Consider the following 22,718-nt stretch of genomic DNA (forward strand, 5'->3'; position numbering starts at 1 on the left):
TCGTTCAGTGGGCGTTTCCCGAACGCTTGGCAACTGCGCATGCTTGCAAATCGGTTTGCACTAAATCAAAGCCAAGTTCGAACGGTTTCAATCTCATCAGCCTCACTGCCAGACCTGAGACCACATCTCCCTGGTGGTCTAGTGGCTAGGATTCGGCGCTCTCACCGCCGCGGCCCGGGTTCGATTCCCGGTCAGGGAACTTCAGCTATTACTACTTCAAACGGCCCACTGTACATCACTCTTCTACTACAAGCAACGGAGACATTATGCGCGCCCATTTATATAACCGAGTGTGCACGCTGGAACTTTACTGCTACATGTTTTTGCTTAGATTGACAAAAAATCCCAAATTCACATGCTAAAACATCATCCTCAAATGTCCTCTCTGCGCTCGTTTCAAGTAAGTACCTCTATAGAGGACACTTTACAGATCATGACTTTTTCTTCTTATTTGCCTTTAACTTACTGTACCCACGTGTTTTGAAATTGGATTTTAACAATACAGTTTCATGTAGATTTAGATAAACACTCAAAAGGTTGGTGAATCTTTTTCGGATCTGTGCCGCGCACAGTGTTCAAAGCATCAGTGTTTGAGGCGTCACGAAGGAAAGAGTCTAAAAAGCTTGACGGTAAAAACAAATACATGAAAATCAATAAAAAAGGAAAAATACTTAAGGTGGCTTGGTGTACTACAACAACGACTTAGGAACACCGAGCGTCTTTCAGTGATGGCTGGCCCATTGGTTCTCTCTACTGCCGAAATGACCAGCCTGTGGGCTGAAAGGAAAGTTATGATTTTTACGTTAAGCTGTTCACAACAGCTTAAATGTTGTCGTGGCCGAGTGGTTAAGGCGATGGACTAGAAATCCATTGGGGTCTCCCCGCGCAGGTTCGAATCCTGCCGACAACGGCGTACTTTTAGCCACTGACTGCGTAGCTACATTAGCTACCAAATACACCTTCATTCTGGCACATGATGCCTTTCACTTTCACAGTATTAATTCGGGACAGTAAACTATTCAGGAACCAACAAAAAAAATGGAATACAATCACCAGGGCTTTCCTGATCAACATCAAAATGAATACAAAATGCTGTCCATGGAACAGTGTTTAACAAAAACCGTACACAGAAAACTACCGCTTTCAATGCGCTTTAATCGGGGCTCAGTCATCACACAGTTTGAGAAGCGGCTGCATGTACCTACAGTCCTGACCAGTTTGCACCAGTCATGTTGATACAAATAAAATTGCATTATTATTCCCTTTTTTGTCTTTTTTTTTATTATTGCTGTCGTCGTCGTCGTTTTATGTTGTTATTATTATAATGAACAATAAACCGATAGCATTTGACTGTTACATGCGCATGCTGAGTGTCGCTTTTCGAAATGCTCAATCCAGCGCAGTCCGGCAGAAGCAAAAAGCTTAACGCAAAAACCTTTTGATCTCCTTTTGGAACACGGCTTCGTTATTCTCAGCAGTAGAGAGAGCCAATGACCAGTAATAATGGACAGGAGTCGGGTTTTCCGAGCTCGGCGTTTTAGTACATGAAGCGTCGATAAGCTTTTTTGTTGGTGTTGTTTTTGCGTAGATTCTTTCAAAACGAAACGTTTAATAATTAGACCGGGTACCTTTTGCATTAAACGTTGGTATTGTGTGTACCCTTTGGTTGTAGCTATATACTTTACTATAGTGTCTGAATATTTTCGTTGTTGAAACGTGTTTCTTTATACTTCCAAACACATCCTTTTTGCTTGAGATGTACAGATTAAAAAGGCATTAGGTCTGTTTCTGTGTGAAGTAAATATAAGCAATGAAAGCATGCAAAACCAAAGCGGATGAACATTTGTACTCACTCTAGACAGAAGTTTATTTCCCTTCAGGAAAACAGTGGATGTTTCTTTGACGAGAGAGTCGAATGGCATGTCCACGTAGAATCAGTATGGTCACAGAACTTCCATCCAGACCGTGTAGCCATGAACGGATGTATCCGCACATGCACCTATAGGCTAAACATCCAAACATATGAGGATTTGAGTTTAGTTGGAAGCGATCCGAATATTTTAAAGACGCCTCGTTCAGTGGGCGTTTCCCGAACGCTTGGCAACTGCGCATGCTTGCAAATCGGTTTGCACTAAATCAAAGCCAAGTTCGAACGGTTTCAATCTCATCAGCCTCACTGCCAGACCTGAGAGCACATCTCCCTGGTGGTCTAGTGGCTAGGATTCGGCGCTCTCACCGCCGCGGCCCGGGTTCGATTCCCGGTCAGGGAACTTCAGCTATTACTACTTCAAACGGCCCACTGTACATCACTCTTCTACTACAAGCAACAGAGACATTATGCGCGCCCATTTATATAACCGAGTGTGCACGCTGGAACTTTACTGCTACATGTTTTTGCTTAGATTGACAAAAAATCCCAAATTCACATGCTAAAACATCATCCTCAAATGTCCTCTCTGCGCTCGTTTCAAGTAAGTACCTCTATAGAGGACACTTTACAGATCATGACTTTTTCTTCTTATTTGCCTTTAACTTACTGTACCCACGTGTTTTGAAATTGGATTTTAACAATACAGTTTCATGTAGATTTAGATAAACACTCAAAAGGTTGGTGAATCTTTTTCGGATCTGTGCCGTGCACAGTGTTCAAAGCATCAGTGTTTGAGGCGTCACGAAGGAAAGAGTCTAAAAAGCTTGACGGTAAAAACAAATACTACCGCTTTCAATGCGCTTTAATCGGGGCTCAGTCATCACACAGTTTGAGAAGCGGCTGCATGTACCTACAGTCCTGACCAGTTTGCACCAGTCATGTTGATACAAATAAAATTGCATTATTATTCCCTTTTTTGTCTTTTTTTTTATTATTGCTGTCGTCGTCGTCGTTTTATGTTATTATTATAATGAACAATAAACCGATAGCATTTGACTGTTACATGCGCATGCTGAGTGTCGCTTTTCGAAATGCTCAATCCAGCGCAGTCCGGCAGAAGCAAAAAGCTTAACGCAAAAACCTTTTGATCTCCTTTTGGAACACGGCTTCGTTATTCTCAGCAGTAGAGAGCGCCAATGACCAGTAATAATGGACAGGAGTCGGGTTTTCCGAGCTCGGCGTTTTAGTACATGAAGCGTCGATAAGCTTTTTTGTTGGTGTTGTTTTTGCGTAGATTCTTTCAAAACGAAACGTTTAATAATTAGACCGGGTACCTTTTGCATTAAACGTTGGTATTGTGTGTACCCTTTGGTTGTAGCTATATACTTTACTATAGTGTCTGAATATTTTCGTTGTTGAAACGTGTTTCTTTATGCTTCCAAACACATCCTTTTTGCTTGAGATGTACAGATTAAAAAGGCATTAGGTCTGTTTCTGTGTGAAGTAAATATAAGCAATGAAAGCATGCAAAACCAAAGCGGATGAACATTTGTACTCACTCTAGACAGAAGTTTATTTCCCTTCAGGAAAACAGTGGATGTTTCTTTGACGAGAGAGTCGAATGGCATGTCCACGTAGAATCAGTATGGTCACAGAACTTCCATCCAGACCGTGTAGCCATGAACGGATGTATCCGCACATGCACCTATAGGCTAAACATCCAAACATATGAGGATTTGAGTTTAGTTGGAAGCGATCCGAATATTTTAAAGACGCCTCGTTCAGTGGGCGTTTCCCGAACGCTTGGCAACTGCGCATGCTTGCAAATCGGTTTGCACTAAATCAAAGCCAAGTTCGAACGGTTTCAATCTCATCAGCCTCACTGCCAGACCTGAGACCACATCTCCCTGGTGGTCTAGTGGCTAGGATTCGGCGCTCTCACCGCCGCGGCCCGGGTTCGATTCCCGGTCAGGGAACTTCAGCTATTACTACTTCAAACGGCCCACTGTACATCACTCTTCTACTACAAGCAACGGAGACATTATGCGCGCCCATTTATATAACCGAGTGTGCACGCTGGAACTTTACTGCTACATGTTTTTGCTTAGATTGACAAAAAATCCCAAATTCACATGCTAAAACATCATCCTCAAATGTCCTCTCTGCGCTCGTTTCAAGTAAGTACCTCTATAGAGGACACTTTACAGATCATGACTTTTTCTTCTTATTTGCCTTTAACTTACTGTACCCACGTGTTTTGAAATTGGATTTTAACAATACAGTTTCATGTAGATTTAGATAAACACTCAAAAGGTTGGTGAATCTTTTTCGGATCTGTGCCGCGCACAGTGTTCAAAGCATCAGTGTTTGAGGCGTCACGAAGGAAAGAGTCTAAAAAGCTTGACGGTAAAAACAAATACATGAAAATCAATAAAAAAGGAAAAATACTTAAGGTGGCTTGGTGTACTACAACAACGACTTAGGAACACCGAGCGTCTTTCAGTGATGGCTGGCCCATTGGTTCTCTCTACTGCCGAAATGACCAGCCTGTGGGCTGAAAGGAAAGTTATGATTTTTACGTTAAGCTGTTCACAACAGCTTAAATGTTGTCGTGGCCGAGTGGTTAAGGCGATGGACTAGAAATCCATTGGGGTCTCCCCGCGCAGGTTCGAATCCTGCCGACAACGGCGTACTTTTAGCCACTGACTGCGTAGCTACATTAGCTACCAAATACACCTTCATTCTGGCACATGATGCCTTTCACTTTCACAGTATTAATTCGGGACAGTAAACTATTCAGGAACCAACAAAAAAAATGGAATACAATCACCAGGGCTTTCCTGATCAACATCAAAATGAATACAAAATGCTGTCCATGGAACAGTGTTTAACAAAAACCGTACACAGAAAACTACCGCTTTCAATGCGCTTTAATCGGGGCTCAGTCATCACACAGTTTGAGAAGCGGCTGCATGTACCTACAGTCCTGACCAGTTTGCACCAGTCATGTTGATACAAATAAAATTGCATTATTATTCCCTTTTTTGTCTTTTTTTTTATTATTGCTGTCGTCGTCGTCGTTTTATGTTGTTATTATTATAATGAACAATAAACCGATAGCATTTGACTGTTACATGCGCATGCTGAGTGTCGCTTTTCGAAATGCTCAATCCAGCGCAGTCCGGCAGAAGCAAAAAGCTTAACGCAAAAACCTTTTGATCTCCTTTTGGAACACGGCTTCGTTATTCTCAGCAGTAGAGAGCGCCAATGACCAGTAATAATGGACAGGAGTCGGGTTTTCCGAGCTCGGCGTTTTAGTACATGAAGCGTCGATAAGCTTTTTTGTTGGTGTTGTTTTTGCGTAGATTCTTTCAAAACGAAACGTTTAATAATTAGACCGGGTACCTTTTGCATTAAACGTTGGTATTGTGTGTACCCTTTGGTTGTAGCTATATACTTTACTATAGTGTCTGAATATTTTCGTTGTTGAAACGTGTTTCTTTATACTTCCAAACACATCCTTTTTGCTTGAGATGTACAGATTAAAAAGGCATTAGGTCTGTTTCTGTGTGAAGTAAATATAAGCAATGAAAGCATGCAAAACCAAAGCGGATGAACATTTGTACTCACTCTAGACAGAAGTTTATTTCCCTTCAGGAAAACAGTGGATGTTTCTTTGACGAGAGAGTCGAATGGCATGTCCACGTAGAATCAGTATGGTCACAGAACTTCCATCCAGACCGTGTAGCCATGAACGGATGTATCCGCACATGCACCTATAGGCTAAACATCCAAACATATGAGGATTTGAGTTTAGTTGGAAGCGATCCGAATATTTTAAAGACGCCTCGTTCAGTGGGCGTTTCCCGAACGCTTGGCAACTGCGCATGCTTGCAAATCGGTTTGCACTAAATCAAAGCCAAGTTCGAACGGTTTCAATCTCATCAGCCTCACTGCCAGACCTGAGAGCACATCTCCCTGGTGGTCTAGTGGCTAGGATTCGGCGCTCTCACCGCCGCGGCCCGGGTTCGATTCCCGGTCAGGGAACTTCAGCTATTACTACTTCAAACGGCCCACTGTACATCACTCTTCTACTACAAGCAACAGAGACATTATGCGCGCCCATTTATATAACCGAGTGTGCACGCTGGAACTTTACTGCTACATGTTTTTGCTTAGATTGACAAAAAATCCCAAATTCACATGCTAAAACATCATCCTCAAATGTCCTCTCTGCGCTCGTTTCAAGTAAGTACCTCTATAGAGGACACTTTACAGATCATGACTTTTTCTTCTTATTTGCCTTTAACTTACTGTACCCACGTGTTTTGAAATTGGATTTTAACAATACAGTTTCATGTAGATTTAGATAAACACTCAAAAGGTTGGTGAATCTTTTTCGGATCTGTGCCGTGCACAGTGTTCAAAGCATCAGTGTTTGAGGCGTCACGAAGGAAAGAGTCTAAAAAGCTTGACGGTAAAAACAAATACATGAAAATCAATAAAAAAGGAAAAATACTTAAGGTGGCTTGGTGTACTACAACAACGACTTAGGAACACCGAGCGTCTTTCAGTGATGGCTGGCCCATTGGTTCTCTCTACTGCCGAAATGACCAGCCTGTGGGCTGAAAGGAAAGTTATGATTTTTACGTTAAGCTGTTCACAACAGCTTAAATGTTGTCGTGGCCGAGTGGTTAAGGCGATGGACTAGAAATCCATTGGGGTCTCCCCGCGCAGGTTCGAATCCTGCCGACAACGGCGTACTTTTAGCCACTGACTGCGTAGCTACATTAGCTACCAAATACACCTTCATTCTGGCACATGATGCCTTTCACTTTCACAGTATTAATTCGGGACAGTAAACTATTCAGGAACCAACAAAAAAAATGGAATACAATCACCAGGGCTTTCCTGATCAACATCAAAATGAATACAAAATGCTGTCCATGGAACAGTGTTTAACAAAAACCGTACACAGAAAACTACCGCTTTCAATGCGCTTTAATCGGGGCTCAGTCATCACACAGTTTGAGAAGCGGCTGCATGTACCTACAGTCCTGACCAGTTTGCACCAGTCATGTTGATACAAATAAAATTGCATTATTATTCCCTTTTTTGTCTTTTTTTTTATTATTGCTGTCGTCGTCGTCGTTTTATGTTGTTATTATTATAATGAACAATAAACCGATAGCATTTGACTGTTACATGCGCATGCTGAGTGTCGCTTTTCGAAATGCTCAATCCAGCGCAGTCCGGCAGAAGCAAAAAGCTTAACGCAAAAACCTTTTGATCTCCTTTTGGAACACGGCTTCGTTATTCTCAGCAGTAGAGAGAGCCAATGACCAGTAATAATGGACAGGAGTCGGGTTTTCCGAGCTCGGCGTTTTAGTACATGAAGCGTCGATAAGCTTTTTTGTTGGTGTTGTTTTTGCGTAGATTCTTTCAAAACGAAACGTTTAATAATTAGACCGGGTACCTTTTGCATTAAACGTTGGTATTGTGTGTACCCTTTGGTTGTAGCTATATACTTTACTATAGTGTCTGAATATTTTCGTTGTTGAAACGTGTTTCTTTATACTTCCAAACACATCCTTTTTGCTTGAGATGTACAGATTAAAAAGGCATTAGGTCTGTTTCTGTGTGAAGTAAATATAAGCAATGAAAGCATGCAAAACCAAAGCGGATGAACATTTGTACTCACTCTAGACAGAAGTTTATTTCCCTTCAGGAAAACAGTGGATGTTTCTTTGACGAGAGAGTCGAATGGCATGTCCACGTAGAATCAGTATGGTCACAGAACTTCCATCCAGACCGTGTAGCCATGAACGGATGTATCCGCACATGCACCTATAGGCTAAACATCCAAACATATGAGGATTTGAGTTTAGTTGGAAGCGATCCGAATATTTTAAAGACGCCTCGTTCAGTGGGCGTTTCCCGAACGCTTGGCAACTGCGCATGCTTGCAAATCGGTTTGCACTAAATCAAAGCCAAGTTCGAACGGTTTCAATCTCATCAGCCTCACTGCCAGACCTGAGAGCACATCTCCCTGGTGGTCTAGTGGCTAGGATTCGGCGCTCTCACCGCCGCGGCCCGGGTTCGATTCCCGGTCAGGGAACTTCAGCTATTACTACTTCAAACGGCCCACTGTACATCACTCTTCTACTACAAGCAACAGAGACATTATGCGCGCCCATTTATATAACCGAGTGTGCACGCTGGAACTTTACTGCTACATGTTTTTGCTTAGATTGACAAAAAATCCCAAATTCACATGCTAAAACATCATCCTCAAATGTCCTCTCTGCGCTCGTTTCAAGTAAGTACCTCTATAGAGGACACTTTACAGATCATGACTTTTTCTTCTTATTTGCCTTTAACTTACTGTACCCACGTGTTTTGAAATTGGATTTTAACAATACAGTTTCATGTAGATTTAGATAAACACTCAAAAGGTTGGTGAATCTTTTTCGGATCTGTGCCGCGCGGGCACAGTGTTCAAAGCATCAGTGTTTGAGGCGTCACGAAGGAAAGAGTCTAAAAAGCTTGACGGTAAAAACAAATACATGAAAATCAATAAAAAAGGAAAAATACTTAAGGTGGCTTGGTGTACTACAACAACGACTTAGGAACACCGAGCGTCTTTCAGTGATGGCTGGCCCATTGGTTCTCTCTACTGCCGAAATGACCAGCCTGTGGGCTGAAAGGAAAGTTATGATTTTTACGTTAAGCTGTTCACAACAGCTTAAATGTTGTCGTGGCCGAGTGGTTAAGGCGATGGACTAGAAATCCATTGGGGTCTCCCCGCGCAGGTTCGAATCCTGCCGACAACGGCGTACTTTTAGCCACTGACTGCGTAGCTACATTAGCTACCAAATACACCTTCATTCTGGCACATGATGCCTTTCACTTTCACAGTATTAATTCGGGACAGTAAACTATTCAGGAACCAACAAAAAAAATGGAATACAATCACCAGGGCTTTCCTGATCAACATCAAAATGAATACAAAATGCTGTCCATGGAACAGTGTTTAACAAAAACCGTACACAGAAAACTACCGCTTTCAATGCGCTTTAATCGGGGCTCAGTCATCACACAGTTTGAGAAGCGGCTGCATGTACCTACAGTCCTGACCAGTTTGCACCAGTCATGTTGATACAAATAAAATTGCATTATTATTCCCTTTTTTGTCTTTTTTTTTATTATTGCTGTCGTCGTCGTCGTTTTATGTTGTTATTATTATAATGAACAATAAACCGATAGCATTTGACTGTTACATGCGCATGCTGAGTGTCGCTTTTCGAAATGCTCAATCCAGCGCAGTCCGGCAGAAGCAAAAAGCTTAACGCAAAAACCTTTTGATCTCCTTTTGGAACACGGCTTCGTTATTCTCAGCAGTAGAGAGAGCCAATGACCAGTAATAATGGACAGGAGTCGGGTTTTCCGAGCTCGGCGTTTTAGTACATGAAGCGTCGATAAGCTTTTTTGTTGGTGTTGTTTTTGCGTAGATTCTTTCAAAACGAAACGTTTAATAATTAGACCGGGTACCTTTTGCATTAAACGTTGGTATTGTGTGTACCCTTTGGTTGTAGCTATATACTTTACTATAGTGTCTGAATATTTTCGTTGTTGAAACGTGTTTCTTTATACTTCCAAACACATCCTTTTTGCTTGAGATGTACAGATTAAAAAGGCATTAGGTCTGTTTCTGTGTGAAGTAAATATAAGCAATGAAAGCATGCAAAACCAAAGCGGATGAACATTTGTACTCACTCTAGACAGAAGTTTATTTCCCTTCAGGAAAACAGTGGATGTTTCTTTGACGAGAGAGTCGAATGGCATGTCCACGTAGAATCAGTATGGTCACAGAACTTCCATCCAGACCGTGTAGCCATGAACGGATGTATCCGCACATGCACCTATAGGCTAAACATCCAAACATATGAGGATTTGAGTTTAGTTGGAAGCGATCCGAATATTTTAAAGACGCCTCGTTCAGTGGGCGTTTCCCGAACGCTTGGCAACTGCGCATGCTTGCAAATCGGTTTGCACTAAATCAAAGCCAAGTTCGAACGGTTTCAATCTCATCAGCCTCACTGCCAGACCTGAGACCACATCTCCCTGGTGGTCTAGTGGCTAGGATTCGGCGCTCTCACCGCCGCGGCCCGGGTTCGATTCCCGGTCAGGGAACTTCAGCTATTACTACTTCAAACGGCCCACTGTACATCACTCTTCTACTACAAGCAACGGAGACATTATGCGCGCCCATTTATATAACCGAGTGTGCACGCTGGAACTTTACTGCTACATGTTTTTGCTTAGATTGACAAAAAATCCCAAATTCACATGCTAAAACATCATCCTCAAATGTCCTCTCTGCGCTCGTTTCAAGTAAGTACCTCTATAGAGGACACTTTACAGATCATGACTTTTTCTTCTTATTTGCCTTTAACTTACTGTACCCACGTGTTTTGAAATTGGATTTTAACAATACAGTTTCATGTAGATTTAGATAAACACTCAAAAGGTTGGTGAATCTTTTTCGGATCTGTGCCGCGCACAGTGTTCAAAGCATCAGTGTTTGAGGCGTCACGAAGGAAAGAGTCTAAAAAGCTTGACGGTAAAAACAAATACATGAAAATCAATAAAAAAGGAAAAATACTTAAGGTGGCTTGGTGTACTACAACAACGACTTAGGAACACCGAGCGTCTTTCAGTGATGGCTGGCCCATTGGTTCTCTCTACTGCCGAAATGACCAGCCTGTGGGCTGAAAGGAAAGTTATGATTTTTACGTTAAGCTGTTCACAACAGCTTAAATGTTGTCGTGGCCGAGTGGTTAAGGCGATGGACTAGAAATCCATTGGGGTCTCCCCGCGCAGGTTCGAATCCTGCCGACAACGACGTACTTTTAGCCACTGACTGCGTAGCTACATTAGCTACCAAATACACCTTCATTCTGGCACATGATGCCTTTCACTTTCACAGTATTAATTCGGGACAGTAAACTATTCAGGAACCAACAAAAAAAATGGAATACAATCACCAGGGCTTTCCTGATCAACATCAAAATGAATACAAAATGCTGTCCATGGAACAGTGTTTAACAAAAACCGTACACAGAAAACTACCGCTTTCAATGCGCTTTAATCGGGGCTCAGTCATCACACAGTTTGAGAAGCGGCTGCATGTACCTACAGTCCTGACCAGTTTGCACCAGTCATGTTGATACAAAAAAAATTGCATTATTATTCCCTTTTTTGTCTTTTTTTTTATTATTGCTGTCGTCGTCGTCGTTTTATGTTGTTATTATTATAATGAACAATAAACCGATAGCATTTGACTGTTACATGCGCATGCTGAGTGTCGCTTTTCGAAATGCTCAATCCAGCGCAGTCCGGCAGAAGCAAAAAGCTTAACGCAAAAACCTTTTGATCTCCTTTTGGAACACGGCTTCGTTATTCTCAGCAGTAGAGAGCGCCAATGACCAGTAATAATGGACAGGAGTCGGGTTTTCCGAGCTCGGCGTTTTAGTACATGAAGCGTCGATAAGCTTTTTTGTTGGTGTTGTTTTTGCGTAGATTCTTTCAAAACGAAACGTTTAATAATTAGACCGGGTACCTTTTGCATTAAACGTTGGTATTGTGTGTACCCTTTGGTTGTAGCTATATACTTTACTATAGTGTCTGAATATTTTCGTTGTTGAAACGTGTTTCTTTATGCTTCCAAACACATCCTTTTTGCTTGAGATGTACAGATTAAAAAGGCATTAGGTCTGTTTCTGTGTGAAGTAAATATAAGCAATGAAAGCATGCAAAACCAAAGCGGATGAACATTTGTACTCACTCTAGACAGAAGTTTATTTCCCTTCAGGAAAACAGTGGATGTTTCTTTGACGAGAGAGTCGAATGGCATGTCCACGTAGAATCAGTATGGTCACAGAACTTCCATCCAGACCGTGTAGCCATGAACGGATGTATCCGCACATGCACCTATAGGCTAAACATCCAAACATATGAGGATTTGAGTTTAGTTGGAAGCGATCCGAATATTTTAAAGACGCCTCGTTCAGTGGGCGTTTCCCGAACGCTTGGCAACTGCGCATGCTTGCAAATCGGTTTGCACTAAATCAAAGCCAAGTTCGAACGGTTTCAATCTCATCAGCCTCACTGCCAGACCTGAGAGCACATCTCCCTGGTGGTCTAGTGGCTAGGATTCGGCGCTCTCACCGCCGCGGCCCGGGTTCGATTCCCGGTCAGGGAACTTCAGCTATTACTACTTCAAACGGCCCACTGTACATCACTCTTCTACTACAAGCAACGGAGACATTATGCGCGCCCATTTATATAACCGAGTGTGCACGCTGGAACTTTACTGCTACATGTTTTTGCTTAGATTGACAAAAAATCCCAAATTCACATGCTAAAACATCATCCTCAAATGTCCTCTCTGCGCTCGTTTCAAGTAAGTACCTCTATAGAGGACACTTTACAGATCATGACTTTTTCTTCTTATTTGCCTTTAACTTACTGTACCCACGTGTTTTGAAATTGGATTTTAACAATACAGTTTCATGTAGATTTAGATAAACACTCAAAAGGTTGGTGAATCTTTTTCGGATCTGTGCCGCGCACAGTGTTCAAAGCATCAGTGTTTGAGGCGTCACGAAGGAAAGAGTCTAAAAAGCTTGACGGTAAAAACAAATACATGAAAATCAATAAAAAAGGAAAAATACTTAAGGTGGCTTGGTGTACTACAACAACGACTTAGGAACACCGAGCGTCTTTCAGTGATGGCTGGCCCATTGGTTCTCTCTACTGCCGAAATGACCAGCCTGTGGGCTGAAAGGAAAGTTATGATTTTTACGTTAAGCTGTTCACAACAGCTTAAATGTTGTCGTGGCCGAGTGGTTAAGGCGATGGACTAGAAATCCATTGGGGTCTCCCCGCGCAGGTTCGAATCCTGCCGACAACGACGTACTTTTAGCCACTGACTGCGTAGCTACATTAGCTACCAAATACACCTTCATTCTGGCACATGATGCCTTTCACTTTCACAGTATTAATTCGGGACAGTAAACTATTCAGGAACCAACAAAAAAAATGGAATACAATCACCAGGGCTTTCCTGATCAACATCAAAATGAATACAAAATGCTGTCCATGGAACAGTGTTTAACAAAAACCGTACACAGAAAACTACCGCTTTCAATGCGCTTTAATCGGGGCTCAGTCATCACACAGTTTGAGAAGCGGCTGCATGTACCTACAGTCCTGACCAGTTTGCACCAGTCATGTTGATACAAAAAAAATTGCATTATTATTCCCTTTTTTGTCTTTTTTTTTATTATTGCTGTCGTCGTCGTCGTTTTATGTTGTTATTATTATAATGAACAATAAACCGATAGCATTTGACTGTTACATGCGCATGCTGAGTGTCGCTTTTCGAAATGCTCAATCCAGCGCAGTCCGGCAGAAGCAAAAAGCTTAACGCAAAAACCTTTTGATCTCCTTTTGGAACACGGCTTCGTTATTCTCAGCAGTAGAGAGCGCCAATGACCAGTAATAATGGACAGGAGTCGGGTTTTCCGAGCTCGGCGTTTTAGTACATGAAGCGTCGATAAGCTTTTTTGTTGGTGTTGTTTTTGCGTAGATTCTTTCAAAACGAAACGTTTAATAATTAGACCGGGTACCTTTTGCATTAAACGTTGGTATTGTGTGTACCCTTTGGTTGTAGCTATATACTTTACTATAGTGTCTGAATATTTTCGTTGTTGAAACGTGTTTCTTTATGCTTCCAAACACATCCTTTTTGCTTGAGATGTACAGATTAAAAAGGCATTAGGTCTGTTTCTGTGTGAAGTAAATATAAGCAATGAAAGCATGCAAAACCAAAGCGGATGAACATTTGTACTCACTCTAGACAGAAGTTTATTTCCCTTCAGGAAAACAGTGGATGTTTCTTTGACGAGAGAGTCGAATGGCATGTCCACGTAGAATCAGTATGGTCACAGAACTTCCATCCAGACCGTGTAGCCATGAACGGATGTATCCGCACATGCACCTATAGGCTAAACATCCAAACATATGAGGATTTGAGTTTAGTTGGAAGCGATCCGAATATTTTAAAGACGCCTCGTTCAGTGGGCGTTTCCCGAACGCTTGGCAACTGCGCATGCTTGCAAATCGGTTTGCACTAAATCAAAGCCAAGTTCGAACGGTTTCAATCTCATCAGCCTCACTGCCAGACCTGAGAGCACATCTCCCTGGTGGTCTAGTGGCTAGGATTCGGCGCTCTCACCGCCGCGGCCCGGGTTCGATTCCCGGTCAGGGAACTTCAGCTATTACTACTTCAAACGGCCCACTGTACATCACTCTTCTACTACAAGCAACGGAGACATTATGCGCGCCCATTTATATAACCGAGTGTGCACGCTGGAACTTTACTGCTACATGTTTTTGCTTAGATTGACAAAAAATCCCAAATTCACATGCTAAAACATCATCCTCAAATGTCCTCTCTGCGCTCGTTTCAAGTAAGTACCTCTATAGAGGACACTTTACAGATCATGACTTTTTCTTCTTATTTGCCTTTAACTTACTGTACCCACGTGTTTTGAAATTGGATTTTAACAATACAGTTTCATGTAGATTTAGATAAACACTCAAAAGGTTGGTGAATCTTTTTCGGATCTGTGCCGCGCACAGTGTTCAAAGCATCAGTGTTTGAGGCGTCACGAAGGAAAGAGTCTAAAAAGCTTGACGGTAAAAACAAATACATGAAAATCAATAAAAAAGGAAAAATACTTAAGGTGGCTTGGTGTACTACAACAACGACTTAGGAACACCGAGCGTCTTTCAGTGATGGCTGGCCCATTGGTTCTCTCTACTGCCGAAATGACCAGCCTGTGGGCTGAAAGGAAAGTTATGATTTTTACGTTAAGCTGTTCACAACAGCTTAAATGTTGTCGTGGCCGAGTGGTTAAGGCGATGGACTAGAAATCCATTGGGGTCTCCCCGCGCAGGTTCGAATCCTGCCGACAACGACGTACTTTTAGCCACTGACTGCGTAGCTACATTAGCTACCAAATACACCTTCATTCTGGCACATGATGCCTTTCACTTTCACAGTATTAATTCGGGACAGTTAACTATTCAGGAACCAACAAAAAAAATGGAATACAATCACCAGGGCTTTCCTGATCAACATCAAAATGAATACAAAATGCTGTCCATGGAACAGTGTTTAACAAAAACCGTACACAGAAAACTACCGCTTTCAATGCGCTTTAATCGGGGCTCAGTCATCACACAGTTTGAGAAGCGGCTGCATGTACCTACAGTCCTGACCAGTTTGCACCAGTCATGTTGATACAAATAAAATTGCATTATTATTCCCTTTTTTGTCTTTTTTTTTATTATTGCTGTCGTCGTCGTCGTTTTATGTTGTTATTATTATAATGAACAATAAACCGATAGCATTTGACTGTTACATGCGCATGCTGAGTGTCGCTTTTCGAAATGCTCAATCCAGCGCAGTCCGGCAGAAGCAAAAAGCTTAACGCAAAAACCTTTTGATCTCCTTTTGGAACACGGCTTCGTTATTCTCAGCAGTAGAGAGCGCCAATGACCAGTAATAATGGACAGGAGTCGGGTTTTCCGAGCTCGGCGTTTTGGTACATGAAGCGTCGATAAGCTTTTTTGTTGGTGTTGTTTTTGCGTAGATTCTTTCAAAACGAAACGTTTAATAATTAGACCGGGTACCTTTTGCATTAAACGTTGGTATTGTGTGTACCCTTTGGTTGTAGCTATATACTTTACTATAGTGTCTGAATATTTTCGTTGTTGAAACGTGTTTCTTTATGCTTCCAAACACATCCTTTTTGCTTGAGATGTACAGATTAAAAAGGCATTAGGTCTGTTTCTGTGTGAAGTAAATATAAGCAATGAAAGCATGCAAAACCAAAGCGGATGAACATTTGTACTCACTCTAGACAGAAGTTTATTTCCCTTCAGGAAAACAGTGGATGTTTCTTTGACGAGAGAGTCGAATGGCATGTCAACGTAGAATCAGTATGGTCACAGAACTTCCATCCAGACCGTGTAGCCATGAACGGATGTATCCGCACATGCACCTATAGGCTAAACATCCAAACATATGAGGATTTGAGTTTAGTTGGAAGCGATCCGAATATTTTAAAGACGCCTCGTTCAGTGGGCGTTTCCCGAACGCTTGGCAACTGCGCATGCTTGCAAATCGGTTTGCACTAAATCAAAGCCAAGTTCGAACGGTTTCAATCTCATCAGCCTCACTGCCAGACCTGAGACCACATCTCCCTGGTGGTCTAGTGGCTAGGATTCGGCGCTCTCACCGCCGCGGCCCGGGTTCGATTCCCGGTCAGGGAACTTCAGCTATTACTACTTCAAACGGCCCACTGTACATCACTCTTCTACTACAAGCAACGGAGACATTATGCGCGCCCATTTATATAACCGAGTGTGCACGCTGGAACTTTACTGCTACATGTTTTTGCTTAGATTGACAAAAAATCCCAAATTCACATGCTAAAACATCATCCTCAAATGTCCTCTCTGCGCTCGTTTCAAGTAAGTACCTCTATAGAGGACACTTTACAGATCATGACTTTTTCTTCTTATTTGCCTTTAACTTACTGTACCCACGTGTTTTGAAATTGGATTTTAACAATACAGTTTCATGTAGATTTAGATAAACACTCAAAAGGTTGGTGAATCTTTTTCGGATCTGTGCCGTGCACAGTGTTCAAAGCATCAGTGTTTGAGGCGTCACGAAGGAAAGAGTCTAAAAAGCTTGACGGTAAAAACAAATACATGAAAATCAATAAAAAAGGAAAAATACTTAAGGTGGCTTGGTGTACTACAACAACGACTTAGGAACACCGAGCGTCTTTCAGTGATGGCTGGCCCATTGGTTCTCTCTACTGCCGAAATGACCAGCCTGTGGGCTGAAAGGAAAGTTATGATTTTTACGTTAAGCTGTTCACAACAGCTTAAATGTTGTCGTGGCCGAGTGGTTAAGGCGATGGACTAGAAATCCATTGGGGTCTCCCCGCGCAGGTTCGAATCCTGCCGACAACGGCGTACTTTTAGCCACTGACTGCGTAGCTACATTAGCTACCAAATACACCTTCATTCTGGCACATGATGCCTTTCACTTTCACAGTATTAATTCGGGACAGTAAACTATTCAGGAACCAACAAAAAAAATGGAATACAATCACCAGGGCTTTCCTGATCAACATCAAAATGAATACAAAATGCTGTCCATGGAACAGTGTTTAACAAAAACCGTACACAGAAAACTACCGCTTTCAATGCGCTTTAATCGGGGCTCAGTCATCACACAGTTTGAGAAGCGGCTGCATGTACCTACAGTCCTGACCAGTTTGCACCAGTCATGTTGATACAAATAAAATTGCATTATTATTCCCTTTTTTGTCTTTTTTTTTTATTATTGCTGTCGTCGTCGTCGTTTTATGTTGTTATTATTATAATGAACAATAAACCGATAGCATTTGACTGTTACATGCGCATGCTGAGTGTCGCTTTTCGAAATGCTCAATCCAGCGCAGTCCGGCAGAAGCAAAAAGCTTAACGCAAAAACCTTTTGATCTCCTTTTGGAACACGGCTTCGTTATTCTCAGCAGTAGAGAGCGCCAATGACCAGTAATAATGGACAGGAGTCGGGTTTTCCGAGCTCGGCGTTTTAGTACATGAAGCGTCGATAAGCTTTTTTGTTGGTGTTGTTTTTGCGTAGATTCTTTCAAAACGAAACGTTTAATAATTAGACCGGGTACCTTTTGCATTAAACGTTGGTATTGTGTGTACCCTTTGGTTGTAGCTATATACTTTACTATAGTGTCTGAATATTTTCGTTGTTGAAACGTGTTTCTTTATGCTTCCAAACACATCCTTTTTGCTTGAGATGTACAGATTAAAAAGGCATTAGGTCTGTTTCTGTGTGAAGTAAATATAAGCAATGAAAGCATGCAAAACCAAAGCGGATGAACATTTGTACTCACTCTAGACAGAAGTTTATTTCCCTTCAGGAAAACAGTGGATGTTTCTTTGACGAGAGAGTCGAATGGCATGTCCACGTAGAATCAGTATGGTCACAGAACTTCCATCCAGACCGTGTAGCCATGAACGGATGTATCCGCACATGCACCTATAGGCTAAACATCCAAACATATGAGGATTTGAGTTTAGTTGGAAGCGATCCGAATATTTTAAAGACGCCTCGTTCAGTGGGCGTTTCCCGAACGCTTGGCAACTGCGCATGCTTGCAAATCGGTTTGCACTAAATCAAAGCCAAGTTCGAACGGTTTCAATCTCATCAGCCTCACTGCCAGACCTGAGAGCACATCTCCCTGGTGGTCTAGTGGCTAGGATTCGGCGCTCTCACCGCCGCGGCCCGGGTTCGATTCCCGGTCAGGGAACTTCAGCTATTACTACTTCAAACGGCCCACTGTACATCACTCTTCTACTACAAGCAACGGAGACATTATGCGCGCCCATTTATATAACCGAGTGTGCACGCTGGAACTTTACTGCTACATGTTTTTGTTTAGATTGACAAAAAATCCCAAATTCACATGCTAAAACATCATCCTCAAATGTCCTCTCTGCGCTCGTTTCAAGTAAGTACCTCTATAGAGGACACTTTACAGATCATGACTTTTTCTTCTTATTTGCCTTTAACTTACTGTACCCACGTGTTTTGAAATTGGATTTTAACAATACAGTTTCATGTAGATTTAGATAAACACTCAAAAGGTTGGTGAATCTTTTTCGGATCTGTTCCGCGCACAGTGTTCAAAGCATCAGTGTTTGAGGCGTCACGAAGGAAAGAGTCTAAAAAGCTTGACGGTAAAAACAAATACATGAAAATCAATAAAAAAGGAAAAATACTTAAGGTGGCTTGGTGTACTACAACAACGACTTAGGAACACCGAGCGTCTTTCAGTGATGGCTGGCCCATTGGTTCTCTCTACTGCCGAAATGACCAGCCTGTGGGCTGAAAGGAAAGTTATGATTTTTACGTTAAGCTGTTCACAACAGCTTAAATGTTGTCGTGGCCGAGTGGTTAAGGCGATGGACTAGAAATCCATTGGGGTCTCCCCGCGCAGGTTCGAATCCTGCCGACAACGACGTACTTTTAGCCACTGACTGCGTAGCTACATTAGCTACCAAATACACCTTCATTCTGGCACATGATGCCTTTCACTTTCACAGTATTAATTCGGGACAGTAAACTATTCAGGAACCAACAAAAAAAATGGAATACAATCACCAGGGCTTTCCTGATCAACATCAAAATGAATACAAAATGCTGTCCATGGAACAGTGTTTAACAAAAACCGTACACAGAAAACTACCGCTTTCAATGCGCTTTAATCGGGGCTCAGTCATCACACAGTTTGAGAAGCGGCTGCATGTACCTACAGTCCTGACCAGTTTGCACCAGTCATGTTGATACAAATAAAATTGCATTATTATTCCCTTTTTTGTCTTTTTTTTTATTATTGCTGTCGTCGTCGTCGTTTTATGTTGTTATTATTATAATGAACAATAAACCGATAGCATTTGACTGTTACATGCGCATGCTGAGTGTCGCTTTTCGAAATGCTCAATCCAGCGCAGTCCGGCAGAAGCAAAAAGCTTAACGCAAAAACCTTTTGATCTCCTTTTGGAACACGGCTTCGTTATTCTCAGCAGTAGAGAGCGCCAATGACCAGTAATAATGGACAGGAGTCGGGTTTTCCGAGCTCGGCGTTTTAGTACATGAAGCGTCGATAAGCTTTTTTGTTGGTGTTGTTTTTGCGTAGATTCTTTCAAAACGAAACGTTTAATAATTAGACCGGGTACCTTTTGCATTAAACGTTGGTATTGTGTGTACCCTTTGGTTGTAGCTATATACTTTACTATAGTGTCTGAATGTTTTCGTTGTTGAAACGTGTTTCTTTATGCTTCCAAACACATCCTTTTTGCTTGAGATGTACAGATTAAAAAGGCATTAGGTCTGTTTCTGTGTGAAGTAAATATAAGCAATGAAAGCATGCAAAACCAAAGCGGATGAACATTTGTACTCACTCTAGACAGAAGTTTATTTCCCTTCAGGAAAACAGTGGATGTTTCTTTGACGAGAGAGTCGAATGGCATGTCCACGTAGAATCAGTATGGTCACAGAACTTCCATCCAGACCGTGTAGCCATGAACGGATGTATCCGCACATGCACCTATAGGCTAAACATCCAAACATATGAGGATTTGAGTTTAGTTGGAAGCGATCCGAATATTTTAAAGACGCCTCGTTCAGTGGGCGTTTCCCGAACGCTTGGCAACTGCGCATGCTTGCAAATCGGTTTGCACTAAATCAAAGCCAAGTTCGAACGGTTTCAATCTCATCAGCCTCACTGCCAGACCTGAGAGCACATCTCCCTGGTGGTCTAGTGGCTAGGATTCGGCGCTCTCACCGCCGCGGCCCGGGTTCGATTCCCGGTCAGGGAACTTCAGCTATTACTACTTCAAACGGCCCACTGTACATCACTCTTCTACTACAAGCAACGGAGACATTATGCGCGCCCATTTATATAACCGAGTGTGCACGCTGGAACTTTACTGCTACATGTTTTTGCTTAGATTGACAAAAAATCCCAAATTCACATGCTAAAACATCATCCTCAAATGTCCTCTCTGCGCTCGTTTCAAGTAAGTACCTCTATAGAGGACACTTTACAGATCATGACTTTTTCTTCTTATTTGCCTTTAACTTACTGTACCCACGTGTTTTGAAATTGGATTTTAACAATACAGTTTCATGTAGATTTAGATAAACACTCAAAAGGTTGGTGAATCTTTTTCGGATCTGTGCCGTGCACAGTGTTCAAAGCATCAGTGTTTGAGGCGTCACGAAGGAAAGAGTCTAAAAAGCTTGATGGTAAAAACAAATACATGAAAATCAATAAAAAAGGAAAAATACTTAAGGTGGCTTGGTGTACTACAACAACGACTTAGGAACACCGAGCGTCTTTCAGTGATGGCTGGCCCATTGGTTCTCTCTACTGCCGAAATGACCAGCCTGTGGGCTGAAAGGAAAGTTATGATTTTTACGTTAAGCTGTTCACAACAGCTTAAATGTTGTCGTGGCCGAGTGGTTAAGGCGATGGACTAGAAATCCATTGGGGTCTCCCCGCGCAGGTTCGAATCCTGCCGACAACGACGTACTTTTAGCCACTGACTGCGTAGCTACATTAGCTACCAAATACACCTTCATTCTGGCACATGATGCCTTTCACTTTCACAGTATTAATTCGGGACAGTAAACTATTCAGGAACCAACAAAAAAAATGGAATACAATCACCAGGGCTTTCCTGATCAACATCAAAATGAATACAAAATGCTGTCCATGGAACAGTGTTTAACAAAAACCGTACACAGAAAACTACCGCTTTCAATGCGCTTTAATCGGGGCTCAGTCATCACACAGTTTGAGAAGCGGCTGCATGTACCTACAGTCCTGACCAGTTTGCACCAGTCATGTTGATACAAATAAAATTGCATTATTATTCCCTTTTTTGTCTTTTTTTTTATTATTGCTGTCGTCGTCGTCGTTTTATGTTGTTATTATTATAATGAACAATAAACCGATAGCATTTGACTGTTACATGCGCATGCTGAGTGTCGCTTTTCGAAATGCTCAATCCAGCGCAGTCCGGCAGAAGCAAAAAGCTTAACGCAAAAACCTTTTGATCTCCTTTTGGAACACGGCTTCGTTATTCTCAGCAGTAGAGAGCGCCAATGACCAGTAATAATGGACAGGAGTCGGGTTTTCCGAGCTCGGCGTTTTAGTACATGAAGCGTCGATAAGCTTTTTTGTTGGTGTTGTTTTTGCGTAGATTCTTTCAAAACGAAACGTTTAATAATTAGACCGGGTACCTTTTGCATTAAACGTTGGTATTGTGTGTACCCTTTGGTTGTAGCTATATACTTTACTATAGTGTCTGAATATTTTCGTTGTTGAAACGTGTTTCTTTATGCTTCCAAACACATCCTTTTTGCTTGAGATGTACAGATTAAAAAGGCATTAGGTCTGTTTCTGTGTGAAGTAAATATAAGCAATGAAAGCATGCAAAACCAAAGCGGATGAACATTTGTAGGTTCGAATCCTGCCGACAACGACGTACTTTTAGCCACTGACTGCGTAGCTACATTAGCTACCAAATACACCTTCATTCTGGCACATGATGCCTTTCACTTTCACAGTATTAATTCGGGACAGTAAACTATTCAGGAACCAACAAAAAAAATGGAATACAATCACCAGGGCTTTCCTGATCAACATCAAAATGAATACAAAATGCTGTCCATGGAACAGTGTTTAACAAAAACCGTACACAGAAAACTACCGCTTTCAATGCGCTTTAATCGGGGCTCAGTCATCACACAGTTTGAGAAGCGGCTGCATGTACCTACAGTCCTGACCAGTTTGCACCAGTCATGTTGATACAAATAAAATTGCATTATTATTCCCTTTTTTGTCTTTTTTTTTATTATTGCTGTCGTCGTCGTCGTCGTTTTATGTTATTATTATAATGAACAATAAACCGATAGCATATGACTGTTACATGCGCATGCTGAGTGTCGCTTTTCGAAATGCTCAATCCAGCGCAGTCCGGCAGAAGCAAAAAGCTTAACGCAAAAACCTTTTGATCTCCTTTTGGAACACGGCTTCGTTATTCTCAGCAGTAGAGAGCGCCAATGACCAGTAATAATGGACAGGAGTCGGGTTTTCCGAGCTCGGCGTTT

The 22,718-nt window shown here is 42.0% G+C and overlaps 21 non-coding genes across 21 annotated transcripts; all 21 read left to right on the forward strand.

Moving 5' to 3' along the window:
- The first annotated feature begins 127 nt into the window (after positions 1-127).
- On the forward strand, positions 128-199 carry trnae-cuc (transfer RNA glutamic acid (anticodon CUC)). Its single transcript has one exon. It is a non-coding gene; the product is annotated as a tRNA-Glu (tRNA).
- A 629-nt stretch (positions 200-828) lies between these two features.
- On the forward strand, positions 829-910 carry trnas-aga (transfer RNA serine (anticodon AGA)). Its single transcript has one exon. It is a non-coding gene; the product is annotated as a tRNA-Ser (tRNA).
- Positions 911-2,198: 1,288 nt separating this feature from the next.
- On the forward strand, positions 2,199-2,270 carry trnae-cuc (transfer RNA glutamic acid (anticodon CUC)). The gene has a single exon. It is a non-coding gene; the product is annotated as a tRNA-Glu (tRNA).
- Positions 2,271-3,774: 1,504 nt separating this feature from the next.
- Positions 3,775-3,846, forward strand: trnae-cuc (transfer RNA glutamic acid (anticodon CUC)). Its single transcript has one exon. It is a non-coding gene; the product is annotated as a tRNA-Glu (tRNA).
- A 629-nt stretch (positions 3,847-4,475) lies between these two features.
- trnas-aga (transfer RNA serine (anticodon AGA)) lies at positions 4,476-4,557 on the forward strand. The gene has a single exon. It is a non-coding gene; the product is annotated as a tRNA-Ser (tRNA).
- Positions 4,558-5,845: 1,288 nt separating this feature from the next.
- Positions 5,846-5,917, forward strand: trnae-cuc (transfer RNA glutamic acid (anticodon CUC)). The gene has a single exon. It is a non-coding gene; the product is annotated as a tRNA-Glu (tRNA).
- A 629-nt stretch (positions 5,918-6,546) lies between these two features.
- trnas-aga (transfer RNA serine (anticodon AGA)) lies at positions 6,547-6,628 on the forward strand. The gene has a single exon. It is a non-coding gene; the product is annotated as a tRNA-Ser (tRNA).
- Positions 6,629-7,916: 1,288 nt separating this feature from the next.
- On the forward strand, positions 7,917-7,988 carry trnae-cuc (transfer RNA glutamic acid (anticodon CUC)). Its single transcript has one exon. It is a non-coding gene; the product is annotated as a tRNA-Glu (tRNA).
- A 633-nt stretch (positions 7,989-8,621) lies between these two features.
- On the forward strand, positions 8,622-8,703 carry trnas-aga (transfer RNA serine (anticodon AGA)). Its single transcript has one exon. It is a non-coding gene; the product is annotated as a tRNA-Ser (tRNA).
- Positions 8,704-9,991: 1,288 nt separating this feature from the next.
- Positions 9,992-10,063, forward strand: trnae-cuc (transfer RNA glutamic acid (anticodon CUC)). The gene has a single exon. It is a non-coding gene; the product is annotated as a tRNA-Glu (tRNA).
- A 629-nt stretch (positions 10,064-10,692) lies between these two features.
- trnas-aga (transfer RNA serine (anticodon AGA)) lies at positions 10,693-10,774 on the forward strand. The gene has a single exon. It is a non-coding gene; the product is annotated as a tRNA-Ser (tRNA).
- Positions 10,775-12,062: 1,288 nt separating this feature from the next.
- On the forward strand, positions 12,063-12,134 carry trnae-cuc (transfer RNA glutamic acid (anticodon CUC)). Its single transcript has one exon. It is a non-coding gene; the product is annotated as a tRNA-Glu (tRNA).
- Positions 12,135-12,763: 629 nt separating this feature from the next.
- On the forward strand, positions 12,764-12,845 carry trnas-aga (transfer RNA serine (anticodon AGA)). The gene has a single exon. It is a non-coding gene; the product is annotated as a tRNA-Ser (tRNA).
- Positions 12,846-14,133: 1,288 nt separating this feature from the next.
- Positions 14,134-14,205, forward strand: trnae-cuc (transfer RNA glutamic acid (anticodon CUC)). Its single transcript has one exon. It is a non-coding gene; the product is annotated as a tRNA-Glu (tRNA).
- Positions 14,206-14,834: 629 nt separating this feature from the next.
- On the forward strand, positions 14,835-14,916 carry trnas-aga (transfer RNA serine (anticodon AGA)). Its single transcript has one exon. It is a non-coding gene; the product is annotated as a tRNA-Ser (tRNA).
- A 1,288-nt stretch (positions 14,917-16,204) lies between these two features.
- Positions 16,205-16,276, forward strand: trnae-cuc (transfer RNA glutamic acid (anticodon CUC)). The gene has a single exon. It is a non-coding gene; the product is annotated as a tRNA-Glu (tRNA).
- Positions 16,277-16,905: 629 nt separating this feature from the next.
- Positions 16,906-16,987, forward strand: trnas-aga (transfer RNA serine (anticodon AGA)). The gene has a single exon. It is a non-coding gene; the product is annotated as a tRNA-Ser (tRNA).
- Positions 16,988-18,276: 1,289 nt separating this feature from the next.
- Positions 18,277-18,348, forward strand: trnae-cuc (transfer RNA glutamic acid (anticodon CUC)). Its single transcript has one exon. It is a non-coding gene; the product is annotated as a tRNA-Glu (tRNA).
- A 629-nt stretch (positions 18,349-18,977) lies between these two features.
- trnas-aga (transfer RNA serine (anticodon AGA)) lies at positions 18,978-19,059 on the forward strand. The gene has a single exon. It is a non-coding gene; the product is annotated as a tRNA-Ser (tRNA).
- A 1,288-nt stretch (positions 19,060-20,347) lies between these two features.
- Positions 20,348-20,419, forward strand: trnae-cuc (transfer RNA glutamic acid (anticodon CUC)). Its single transcript has one exon. It is a non-coding gene; the product is annotated as a tRNA-Glu (tRNA).
- Positions 20,420-21,048: 629 nt separating this feature from the next.
- Positions 21,049-21,130, forward strand: trnas-aga (transfer RNA serine (anticodon AGA)). Its single transcript has one exon. It is a non-coding gene; the product is annotated as a tRNA-Ser (tRNA).
- The last annotated feature ends 1,588 nt before the right edge of the window (positions 21,131-22,718 follow it).

This window comes from Trichomycterus rosablanca, chromosome 3 (genome assembly GCF_030014385.1).
Source record: "Trichomycterus rosablanca isolate fTriRos1 chromosome 3, fTriRos1.hap1, whole genome shotgun sequence".
Taxonomy (NCBI): domain Eukaryota; kingdom Metazoa; phylum Chordata; class Actinopteri; order Siluriformes; family Trichomycteridae; genus Trichomycterus; species Trichomycterus rosablanca.